The sequence below is a fragment of the Cervus canadensis genome, chromosome 3 (genome assembly GCF_019320065.1).
Source record: "Cervus canadensis isolate Bull #8, Minnesota chromosome 3, ASM1932006v1, whole genome shotgun sequence".
In the NCBI taxonomy this organism is placed as follows: domain Eukaryota; kingdom Metazoa; phylum Chordata; class Mammalia; order Artiodactyla; family Cervidae; genus Cervus; species Cervus canadensis.
In genome coordinates, this window is record NC_057388.1 from 84,604,537 (window position 1) to 84,617,947 (window position 13,411).

General features: G+C 39.0%; 1 pseudogene; it reads left to right on the forward strand.

Annotated features, from left to right (window-relative positions):
• The first annotated feature begins 6,423 nt into the window (after positions 1-6,423).
• The window catches only part of LOC122437822, a 58,187-nt pseudogene continuing 51,199 nt past the window's right edge, over positions 6,424-13,411 (forward strand).

The following is a 13,411-nucleotide window of genomic DNA, read 5'->3' on the forward strand; positions in this document are numbered from 1 at the left end:
CCTGAGACAGACAAGTGACTATATATTATAGGATGGGAAGTCATGAGTACTGCCATTGCAGTGAAAGTGAAAGTCGCTCAGTTGTGTCCGACTCTTTGTGACCCCATGGACTATACAGTCCATGGAATTCTCCAGGCCAGAACACTGGAGTCGGTAGCCTGTCCCTTCTGGGGAACTTTCTGACCCAGGAATTGAACTGGGGTCTCCTGAATTGCATTTACTAACTGTGCTCTCAGGGAAGCCTGCCATTGCAGTGGTATGGCTAAAATGGGAGTTTAGGGACAGCAAAGGATTCCTTCCAGCTGAACCATCAGAGGTGATTTTGTAAGAAACTGACATTTTACTAAGGGGAAGGTAGTTGGGATTTGGAATCACAGAAATGTAGTATGAGGCGTTCCTGGCAATGGAAAGACCATGAACAGAGATGAGGCATGAAGTAGATATATGTTCCAATTGTGAGTTATAATTTAAATAATTCAGTAAAGTAATTAGAATTATTATATAGGAAGCCTATAGATTATAGTAACAAAATTAATTACAGAAACAAATGGGAAGGTTACTTTTTATAAAAGGGAAAGAATAAACTATCTACAACCAGACAGATGCTAATTTGGTATTTCTGTGATGAAACTGACAAAGAGAAATAAAGATTCACCTCATTCACAATTGTTAAAACATGACAAACTACTTAGAAATCATTCTTTCGCATTATGCCTTTTAAATATATCTCCAATGCAACAAAATGCGGCACTTAAATATCACAATAAAAATTATACACGTTCTTTTTATAGCATGTGTATTTAAATGAGTGTGACTGTATACTCTAGTTTCTCTAGTAAGAAATCATTCAGGGAAGCTTGAAGCAAAAGTAGGTTACATAGGATGAATAGTCATTTCATATTGCCTGACACTTCTCTCTTGCAGTAACTTGATTTTATTTTATATGAAGTAGGTCACTTTGTACAGATATAAACTTTCTGTTGGGCACTGTTCTCCCTTGACATCCATGTCATATTGGCTTTTTGTTGTAATATTTTTTCCTCTAATCCTAATAGCAGCTTGCCTATCATCTCAATTTGTAAAATCAAGGAGTTTTGCCTCTCTCATGTATTACAGATTGGTCCCAGCAATGATTACCTATTACCTCTAATTGTCTACTTTTTATACTCAAAGACATCAAAAGAAATTTTCCTTCCTATATTTCATTCAGAGCATATTAAAACCACACATTTATTTGTAGCATTATTTCAACCTCATTTTATGTGAAGCTTTATGAAGTAGGTCAAACAGGAAAGAAAAACAGCTTGATAAAGAGTATGAACATGATATTAGTTTAGCAAAGGATAAATTGTATGAAATTGACTTGAGTCTCATCTGTCTCATTGCTGACAGTGTTTTAAAAGATTTCCCCATCATTTTTAGATAAATATAATGAAGATAAAAGGATTCTGATATTGAATCTTATACACATGTCAGATAGGTGCAGTTTATTAGGCTATGTGGAAAAATAGAGTTTGTGAAAAGTTTATTTGAAGGCAGAGTCTAGCTTAGAATGAGATGCTGTTGGAGTTTAAGATTTTGTATGTTGTCTTTTAGTCCTCTTCTGTTGGAGAAGGGCTTCCTTGGTGGCTCAGATGGTAAAGAATCTGCCTGCAATTCAGGAGACCTGGGTTCAATCCCTGGGTCAGGAAGATCCCCTGGAGAAGGGAATGGCAACCCACTCCAGTATTCTTGCCTGAAGAATTCCATGGACAGAGGAATCTGGTGGACTACAATCCATGGGGTGGCAAAGAATCGGACATGACTGAGTGACTAACACTATTGGAGAAGCTATCCACATGTCAGAAGTAGAGGTCTAGTTAAGAAGTTGGATGAGGGCGGCAAGTAGGTAGAATTTATGTAGGTAGGAGTAAATCACATCAGAGCTCCTGAATTGTTGCATTCCTACATAGATTTTTGCTTTCCTTGAGTTCAATAATTGCCTTTTTTTTTTTTGAATAATTTGCAATGTGAGTATCACATAGTTATCTTTGAATTCTTTCCCAGAACTACAATTTCTCCTAAATGTTTAAATTTTTAGGTTATGTCCTTGAAGCTATCCTTTCTTATCATCCTGGGGTTTTGAGTTCTCTCTCATGTGGTGTACTGGATCTGTTTTTTTTTTTTTTTTGGTTTACTTAAGGAAAGTAAATCTGAAAGTATGAGAAATCCATGGTTAAAAATGTATATTTTCTACCTTCACACTAGATTGAGAGGATGTATCAGCATAGAATTCTTAGCTGAAAATTATTTTCTTTAAATGATTGAAAGCATCCTCCATTGTCTTGCTTCTGGTGTGACATTTCTCTCTTGAGCTTTCATAACAATATGCTTTGCCATGAATCGTTTTTCATCTCCTTTATTGGGCACTTGGTGAGTTTTCTAATAAAAAAAAGTTCATATCCTTCTAGAATCTTTCTGAAATTGTTTTCTTAATAATGTACTCCTCTATTTTTTCTATTCCCTCTTTCTGAAACTATACTTGCTCAGATGTCGCATGTCCTGAACTGACCCACTTGTCATTCTGTGTACCATCTTTCTTTCCCTCTAGTTTTTCAAAGGTTTCCTAACTGTATCTCAACTCTACTTTTTGAATATCATTTTTCTTTAATCATGACTTTTAAAATTATTTGGGGATACTATACTGTAAAAAAAACCTTTTTGTTTTAATTTGTTTGTTTAAGACTTTTGCTTTTGACCATTCCGACACCAAAAATAGGACCGATTATTAAATTGTGGTGTAGTCATACAGCTGAGCACTGTACAATAATAAAATGAGTGAAAAACAGCCACACAGCCATCATGTGACGATTTTGAGATTTTAACCTGGACCTATCCCGTATATTTCTTATATAAAAGCTATATTCACATAAGAATGCATGTAGTATAATTTAATGTATATAAACTTCAAGAAAGGACAAAGGTTAAGTAATGCGTTAGTTAAAAAATTATTCTAAAGTGTTTTAACCAAAAATGAATAGGAATCACAGGTACAAACGTAGAGGTGGCATGCTTCTGAGGCAATGTGTTGGGAACAGGTACACACTGGGCTTTAAATTTATGTTAACATGGAGGCTGAGTACATGGGTATTCATCATATTATTCTTAATGAACAGAAATGGTTTAGTTATTATTATTATTTTATATGTATTTTCTTCAAACTGAAATAAAACAGAGAAACTGATGGGCTCTGGATGTTGGATGTTTTATGTATAAGAGGTGAGATGTAAGGGAATGAGTCTGGGTTGTGGTAGAGGATCATAAATAAGGTAAAGAAATGAGAAGGAAACTTTCAGAAGGAATGAGCCATAAAGCAGTAAAGGCTTTATATGCATAGCCTGCACAGTTACATTGAAAGCAAGACCATTGACCCCATTATTTGATACAAAATGAAAAAGAATAGAGATCCATTTGGAAAGTTTCCTTTTATGATTGGCAGCTGAAACCTGACAAAAACCAACCAATTTTTGTTAACATTAGCTTGTTGAAAGAAAAATTTTATCTGGAACTGCTGAGAAGAAGAGGTGACAGGAGTCTATTTCCACTCTCTTAATATGTTATGAGAAAGCAAGTAGGATTTCTTCCACGCTAAGGCAGAAAGACTGAAGGCATAAGGAGAAGGGGACGACAGAGGATGAGATGGCTGGATGGCATCACTGACTCGATGGACATGAATTTGAGTAAACTGCAGGATTGGTGATGGACAGGGAAGCCTGGCGTGCTACAGTCCATGGGGTCACAGAGAGCTGGATAGGACTGAGCAACTGAACTGAAGGCAGTGCAACTAAAATACTGAACCTGTCAGTTTAAGCTAAGCAGGAACAGACTGGGTCAGTATTTGGTGATGTCTCTGAGGAACACATTCTATAGAATAGCTGTTTTAAGAAATAATTCAACAACAAGACTACCTTTGAGTCAATTCTGAATCAGCCTTCTGGCCAGATGTTCAGGGAGTGCTCTACCAGTGGAAATGCTGGCTTAGTGATGGTTCTTACTTTTGCTCAGTTATATTTGAAACCATCATTTATCATGGGAGACTTGGCTTTCCTGTGCAGGGTGATCATCACCTGCAGTCCTGGAATGAGTAATGTTCAAACTGAAACCTGTTGGGAGAATGCTGTTTACTATTCAGTTAGTAAGGCAGCATTTACACTTCATCCTCTTCCTCTGATCTTCCAGTGTGCAAGATGTTCTGAAAAAAGAAGGAAAGAAAGAATAGGCCACTTGCCTCATGCCAGAAGGGTAGGGATATCATATAAAAAACATAAACAAATGTGAAGCAAATGATGACAGGGAAAAAAAATTCCACTAAACTGAAATTTGATATCTCAAGGGAAAAAAAATAAAGTGAAAGAAAGCTTCATTATGAAAAGGGTGAATGGAACCATTTTCAAAGAGCCACACATTTAATAATACACTGTTAATGATCTTATACAAGTTGTATGAACTACTGTGAAAATATAAATAACTATTAGATTGAAGTGAAGGTGGCAAAATATATTAATAATATGTAAGTATTTAAAACTTTCATCCTCCTCACTCAGGAAGATTCTTCTGTATTTGCCAGTTTAGATAATAGCTAAGAGGAGATAACATTATATGTGGATCAGTACTGATGAGCAAATAAGGCAGGTGACCAAGTGATCCTTTCAAGGCGATGGGGGAGGGGGGAAGGCGAGGGGGTGGAGAAATGTTGACAAAAATTCCAAGCTGCAAAAGACTCCACTGATGGATACTAAGGAGAGATTCTCTGCAAGTTGATGCAGTGGACAGGAGTGGGGTGAGAATACATGCATGGATAGGGAAGAGTGAGAATACATGCATGGCCAGAAAGTTAGGGAGAGAGCAACATAAAGAAGTGGGAGCAGCTTGTCTTATGAGTAAATACTTTGAGAAATAGATGACTAGTAGCTCTGCTGTAGATTGAAGTTAAGATAACTTAAAAAAATTTCATTGGAGTATAGTTGCTTTGGGCTTCCCTGGTTGGTTAGATGGTAAAGAATCCACCTGCAATGCAGGCACCCGGTTTGATCCCTGGGTCAGGAAGATCCCCTGGAGAAGAAAATGGCTATCCACCCTAGTATTCTTACCTGGTGAATTCCATGGGATTGCAAAGAGACAGATTTCGACTGAGCTACTAACACACATAGTTGCTTTAGAGTGTTGTGTTAGTTTCCACTGTACAGCAAAGTAATTCAGCCATATGTATACATATATCCCCTCTTTTTTGAATTTCCTTCCCATTAGGTCACCACAGAACATTGTGTAGAGTTCCCTGTGCTGTACAGTAGGTTCCCATTAATTATCTATGAATTTTTAATGCATTTTGGTTGTCAGGCTGATGGTTTAAGCTTGTTTGTCTTTCTGTGTGTCTTTCTAAACCAACACTGTGCCCAGTTTAGCTTAGAGGAAGGACAGGTATATTCAGCAGTGATATTCAAAATAATGCACATTGGGCATAGGCCAATAATATGTTAACTGACCTGTAAGAATTGAGGCCGGCCATTATGCTGAACTGGTGTGTACCCTACAAGTCACCACCAGTCTTAGATTTTAAGTTACCATTAAGAACTATTAAGGTATCAGTATTTTGTTATTTGTTGCTTTAAACAGAGTCAAATAGAATAGTGAATATTTTAATTTTATAAATCACATCATAATATTATCATTTTTCATAATCATTAGGTATTTGAGGCTACAGAATTAAATGAAATGATAGTAAGCCTCAAGTGCTATAATGCTGCATTGTGCTCTTCATATAATTGAGAAAAAAGCTTGAAGAATCTGAGAACACAGATAATCAGGCTTGGATTTTTATAACCCTGATTATTTTTCCAAACATCAATGATGTAAAATATTGAAAAGGGAGTAATGTAACTAGAGACCGTTCAACAGCAAATGTAGATTTACTAACTTTTCTTTGCCATTTTAAATAAATTCTGGTAGTCTCTAAATAAGGAAAAAGTGTTTTTACTGGGCTTGATATAAAAGTTTATGAGAAAAGAATTTTCTGATTATCAATTAATAAATCAATCTAATAATTTTTAAAGCATGAATTATTCTGAATGAAAACTTCATGTGTGGTATTGCAATCGTTTTTCTTAATACTTAAAAATGCAGCATTAATAAAAGCATTTTTGAGAGGTAATGAGTAGCATTTTTCCTGGATGAGATCTGTGAAATTAATAGAATTGGAGTGACTAATAACTTAGTAAAAAACATTAAAAAATACACGATCATTCAGAACAAAAGTTTGTGTCTTTCTTAAAGACACTTAGTTTCCTGGATTTAAGTAAAGAACGTTTGGACTCAGCCTGCATGCCTGAGCAGCTGGTTGGCCGGCCTAAGCAGGTGGGAGGCGGATGTGAGTGGGGCTGGGCCAAAATGGCAGTGCCGGTGGTGCAGGCGGTGAGAGCAGGTCATCTGGAGGCTTTCGCAGTATGTCTCAATCACACTGTCAGCACAGAGAAGGAGGAGGTGATGGGGTTGTGCGTAGGGGCGTTGACTGGTGATTTAAATAGTGACTCCAAATTTACACATACTGGAACCGAAATCTGCACTGTTGCTGAAACCGTTGACATCAACATAAGTGATCGTGTTCATTTTGTCATCATCTAGCGATGTTCTGATAAGAAGAAGGATAGAGTGGAAACCTCCAAATAGGTGTCTGTGGCCTCAACAGAAGCAGAGAGGTTGGCTGAACTAACAGGTCATCCCATGAGAGTTGCAGGCTGGTATAATTCCCATCCCCATATAACTGTTTGGCCTTCACTTGTTGATTTTCACACCAAGCCATGTACCAGATGATGGATCAAGGCGTTGTCAGGCTTATATTTTCCTGTTTCACGGAAGATAAATGTACAAAGGCTGGACGGGTAATCTATACTTGCTTTCAATCCATACAGGCCTAAAAGAGCTCAGAATATGAGAGAATTGGAATCCCAATTTATATTGTACCTCATGTGACTACTGGAAAAAGGTCCATATGGACCTTTGTCAGCAAAGTAATGTCTCTATTTTTTAATATGCTAGGTTGGTCATAGCTTTTCTTCTAAGGAGCAAGCATCTTTTAATTTCATGGCTACAGTTACCATCTAAAGTGATTTTCTCAGCCAAGAAAATAAAATCTCTCACTGTTTCCATTGTTTTCCCATCTATTTGCCATGAAGTGATGGGACTGGATACCAAGATTTTCATGTTTTAAATGTTGAGTTTTAAGCCAGCGTTTTTTTTACTGTCCTCTTTCATCTAGAGGATCTTTAATTCCTCTTCACTTTCTTCCATAAGGGTGGTGTCATCTGCATATCTGAGGTTGTTGATATTTCTCCCAACAAACTTGACTCCAGCTTGTGCTTCATCTAGCCCAGCATTTTGCATGATGTACTCTGCATATAAGTTAAATAAGCAGGGTGGCAATATACAGCCTTGGTGTACTCCTTTCCCAATTTGGAACCACTCGATTTTCCCATGTTCAGTTCTAACTGTTGCTTCTTGACCTGCATACAGATATCTCAGGAGGCAGGTAAGGTGGTCTGCTATCCCCATCCCTTTAAGAATTTTCCACAGTTTGTTGTGATCCACAGAGTCAAAGGCTTTATCATAATCAATGAAGCAGAAGTAGATGTTTTTCTGGAACTCTCTTGCTTTTTTGATGATCAATGGATGTTGGAAATTTGATATCTGGTTCATCTGCCTTTTCTAAATCTAGCTTGAACATCTGAAATTTCTCAGTTCACATACTGCTGAAGCCTCACTTGGAGAATTTTGAGCATTACTTTGCTTGAGATGAGTACAACTGTGTGTTAGTTTGAACATTCTTTGGTATTGCCTTTCCTTTGGATTGGAATGAAAACTGACCTTTTCCAGTCCTGTGGCTACCGCTGAGTTTTTAAAATAGCTTGTATACTGAGAGAAGTTCTTTCACATCATCGTCTTTTTTAGAATTTGAAATATCTCAGCTGGAATTCCGTCAGCTCCACTAGCTTTGTTTAAAGTAATGTTTCTTATGGCCCACTTGACCTCCCACTCCAGGATGTCTAGCTTTAGGTGAGTGACCACACCATTGCGGTTATCTGGATCATTAAGACCTTTTTTGTATCGTTCTTGTATAGTTCTTCTGTGTATTCTTGCCACCTCTTCTTTATCTTCTGCTTCTGTTAGATCCATACCATTTCTGTGTGCCCATCTTTGCATGACATGTTCCCTTGGTGTCTCTAATATTCTTGAAGAGATCTCTAGTCTTTCCCATTCTATTGTTTTCCTCTATTTCTTTGCATTGATCACTTAGAAAGGTGTTCTTATTTCTCCTTGCTCTTCTTTGGAACTCTGCATTCAGATTGATTTATCTTTCCTTTTCTCCTTTGCTGTTTGCTTCTCTTCTTGTCTCAGCTACTTTTAAGGCCTCCTCAGACAAACATTTTGCCTTTCTGCATTTCCTTTTCTTGGGGGTGGTTTTGACTAGTGCCTCCTGTACAATTCTGTCTGTCAGATCTCATCCCTTGAATCTAGTTGTCACTTCTACTGTGTAATCAAACAGGATTTTATTTAGGTCATACCAGAATGGTCTAGTGGTTTTCCCTACTTTCTTCATTTTAAGTCTGAATCTTGCAATAAGGAGTTAATGATCTCAACTGCAGTCAGCTCCCAGTCTTGTTTGTGCTAACTGTATAGAGCTTCTCCATCTTTGGCTGCAAAGAATATAATCAATCTGATTTTGGTGTTGACCATCTGGTGATGTCCATGTGTAGAGTCTTCTTTTGTTTGTGGTAGAGGGAGTTTGCTATGACCAGTGCATTCTCTTGGCAAAACTCTGTTAGTCTTTGCCTTGCTTTATTTTGTGCTCCAAGGCCAAACTTGCCTGTTACTCCAGGTATCTCTTGACTTCCTACTTTTGCATTACAGTCCCTATGATGAAAAGGACATATTTTTTTTGGTGTTGTATATAGAAGGTCTTATAGGTCTTCATAGAACCATTCAACTTCAGCTTCTTCAGCATTAGTGTTTGGGGCATAGACTTGGATTACTGGGATATTGAGTGTGCTTTGGAAATAAACAGAGATTATTCTGTCCTTTTTGAGATTGCACACAAGTACTGCATTTTGGACTTTTGTTGACTATGAGGGCTACTTCATTTCTTCTAAGAGATTCTTGCCCAATGTAGTAGATGTAATGGGCATCTGAATTAAATTCTCCCATTCTGGTCCATTTTAGTTCCCTGATTCCTAAACTGTTGATGTTCACTCTTGCCATCTCCTGTTTGACCACTTCCAATTTACCTTAATTCAAGGATGTAACATTCCAGGTTCCTATGCAATATTATTCTTTACAGCATCTGACTTTGCTTCCATCACCAGTCATATCCACACTGGGTTTTGTTTTTGCTTTGACTCAGCCTCTTCATTCTTTCTCCACTCTTCTCCAGTAGCATACTGGGCATCTACTGACCTGGGGAGTTCATCTTTCATTGTCATATCTTTTTGTCTTTTCATACTGTTCATGGAGTTCTCAAAGCAAGAATACTGAAGTGGTTTGCCATCCACTTCTGCAGTGGGCTATGTTTTCTCAGAACTCTCCACCATGATCCGTCTGTCTTGGGTGGCCCTACATGGCATGATTCATTGTTTCACTGAGTTAGACAAGGCTCTGAGCCAAGTGATCAGTTTGGTTAGTTTTCTGTAATTGTGGTTTCCATTCTTTCTGAATGGAATGTAAAATGGTAAGCCACTCTAAAAAAAAGAGTTTAGAGAATTCTACCAAAGTTAAATATACACATAATTTATTACCCAGCAGTTATTTTCCTGTACATTTATCTCAAAGAAATGAAAACCTATTTTGGCACAAACATTTCTGTACAGAAGTTCTTAGCACTTTCACTTGTAATAGCCCCAAATGAAACAACCCAGGTCCTGCAGCTGAGTGTGTGGTTAAAGCAACTATGCACATGTGATACCAGCCTGCAGTGTAAGGGAACAGCCTATTGATACGCACAACTTGGATGGACTTCAAGCATATTAGGATGAGTGAAAAAGCCAGTCTTGAAAGGTCACCTATTGAAGAACAAGATGGTAGAGGAGTAGGTGGATGTGGAGTACATCTCTCTCTATGGATACATCAGAAATACACTTTCAGACACAGAAGTGCATGCACAACACCAGCTGAGAGCGGACAGGAGGACTTGACCAGTGGAAAAGAATATATAGAACCATGCAAAACTTGGTACGATGAAGGAACTAGGGGAAAAAATGAGTATTAATAGCACTGGACCCTCAGCGGGTGGGGGAAGTGAAACAGGGTTCCGATCCCCATAGCGGGGCAATTGTCTGAGTCAGAGGAGAAACATTTACGGCTGAGGGTGAAACAGCTGATCTGTGGCAGCCTAAATGGAATGAGAATCAGGCAGTCCTTCCCCCAACCTTACATATGCCAGGCAGAAATGCGGGTCTCTTGGAAGGTGCAATGACTGGGAGCTGGAGATTAGGGATTGTGGAGCAATCCCAATGTGAGGGCTGCTATTGATTGTGGAGAGATAGATAGAGGGGACGTGAGGGAGAAGATTGTGGTGGGAAATGCCTGTGGAGGAAAGTCAAGCAGCCATGGAAGCAAGGTGATACTGCTGGGTCATGCATAGAGGGTAGAGCCATCACCATAGCCTCTCTCTCTCCACATGCCAGCATCAGCAGCTGAACAGTAGAGAGGCTGGCCCATCAAAAGCCTGACTCACTGAACTACAGTGTAGGAGCCCACCTAGGGTGCCCCTTTAAGTGCCTGATGCACAGATCTACAGAGTAGGACCCCAGTCAGGGGGGCCGTCTATGTGCCTGATGCACCAAACAGCAGAGAAGGACCCCAGGCAAGGGATCCCTCTAAGTGCCTGAATGGGTGGAGCTACGGAGAAAGACTGGCCAAAGAGGCCTTCTGATCACCAACTACAAGAGGCTTGAAGAAAGACTGATAGGGCCGTAACTCTTGCCATAGAGGCAGTTTGTGTCCCTGAACACTTGGCGCTTCCAGGGTCCCTACAAGCCGAGCAGCTGCTCCACCTTCACACTAAACTCTCACTGGGGCAGAGCTGCCACAGGCAAAAAAAAAAAAAAAAAAAAAAAAAAAAGGTCTTGTGTTTATGGGCACAGTGTCACTTTGGTCCTCTCCGACTGTTTGCGACCCTGTAGACTGTGGCCTGCCAGGCTTCTCTGTCAGAGAGTGGGTTCTCCAGGCAAGAATATTGGAGCACATTGGATAATACTAGTTGTCATGCCCTTCTGACAGTGAAGTTGCTCACTTGTGTCCGACTCTTCACAACCCCATGGACTATAGACTACCAGGTTCCTCCATCCATGGGATTTTCCAGGCAAGCATACTGGAGTGGGTTGCCATTCCCTTCTCCAGGGGACCTTCCCAACCCAGGGATTGAACCCAGGTCTCCCACATTGCAGGCAGACGCTTTAACCTCTGAGCCACCAGAAGCCCATAAATCTTCTTTATCTACCTCTATTTATCTTTGCACATCAATTCTTTCTTTCTTTTCTTTCTCTCCTTTCCTCTCAACATATTTGTTAGTTTTATTTTCATTGTTTTATTCCCCAGTTGGAGCCTTGCTTTAGTTTTGTTTTCCAGTTTGCGCTTTAATTAGTTTTGTCCTGGTAAGTATAATTATTATCTGGTAGATATAATTATTGGTTTCCTTTGTTCACTGTGTCAATCTTTTGTACTGAGTTTTTGTTGGACTGTTTTGATTTTGCTTATGGGCGTATATGTATATGTATATATTCAGTCATACTTTCTATTGTTGTTATAAACCTCTGCCTCTACATTGGGCTTTTGCAGTTCTGTGGAGTTTTCCCTTTTTTGCCCCGTTTTTTCTTTCTGTGTCTCTCTTTTTTTCTCTTTTCTCTTTTTTTTAATAGTTTTAATTTTTACTTTTTAAAAACCTATTATTTTTTTTACATTTAATCCTTCGTTTGCCTTTCCTGCCCTTCTTTTCCCCTTGCAGTTAATCTTTAATGTATATAAATCTTCTTCATCTACCTCTCTTTAGCTTTGCGTATCTATTCTTTCTTTCCTTTCCTCTCAACATATTTGTTACTTTTGTTTTCAATGCTTTATTCCCCACTAGGCACCTTGCTTTAGTTTTGTTTTCCAGTTTGTGCTTAAGTTAGTTTTCTTCTTAACTGGTAAGTATAATTTTTGATTTCCTTTGTTTGCCAGATCAATCTACTGTACTATATTTTGGTTGAACTGTATTCAGTTTGCTCAGGGTATATGTATATATGTGTGTACACTTCATTAATTATTATTTGCCTAATTTTGTAACTGAACTTTATCTGGGGTTCATCTTTGGTTTCTCGTTTTTGGATATTTGTTTTACTCTCCCTTAATACCATAACAAACTGTTTGTGAAATCCTCATTACTGACCAGATATCAAACCCTGAGCCTTTGGAGTGGAAGCAGACTGCAAGACCCTAGACTACTGGAGAACTAACCCTCAGTTCAGTTCAGTTCAGTTCATTCGCTCAGTTGTGTCTGACTCTTTGCTACCCCATGATTCATAGCACGCCAGGCCTCCCTGTCCATTACCAACTCCCAGAGTTTATTCAAACTCATGTCCATTGAGTCAGTGATGCCATCCACCCATCGCATCCTATGTTATCCCCTTCTCCTCCTGCCCCCAATCCCTCCCAGCTTCAGGGTCTTTTCCAACGAGTCAACTCTTCTCATCAGGTGGCCAAAGTATTGGAGTTTCAGCTTCAGCATCAGTCCTTCCAATGAACAACCAGGACTGATCTCCTTTAGGATGGACTGGTTGGGTCTCCTTGCAGTCTAAGAGACTCTCAAGAGTCTTCTCCAACACCACAGTACAAAAGCATCAATTCTTTGGCGCTCAGCTTTCTTCACAGTCCAACTCTCACATCCATACATGACCACTGGAAAAACCATAGCCTGACTAGACTGACATTTGTTGGCAAAGTAATGTCTCTGCTTTTTAATATGCTATCTAGGTTGGTCATAATTTTCCTTCCAAGGAGTAAGCATCTTTTAATTTCATGGCTGCAATCACCATCTGCAGTGATTTTGGAACCCAAAAAAATAAAGTCAGCTACTGTTTCAACTGTTTCCCCATCTATTACCCATAATGTGATGGGGCTAGATGCCATGATCTTAGTTTTCTGAATGTTGAGCTTTAAGCCAACTTTTTCACTCTCCTCTTTCACTTTCATCAAGAGGCTCTTTAGTTCCTCTTCACTTTCTGCAGTAAGGGTGGTGTCATCTGCATATCTGAGGTTATTGGTACTTCTCCCGGCAATCATGATTCCAGCTTATGCTTCTTCCAGCCCAGCGTTTCTCATGATGTACTCTGCATATAAGTTAAATAAG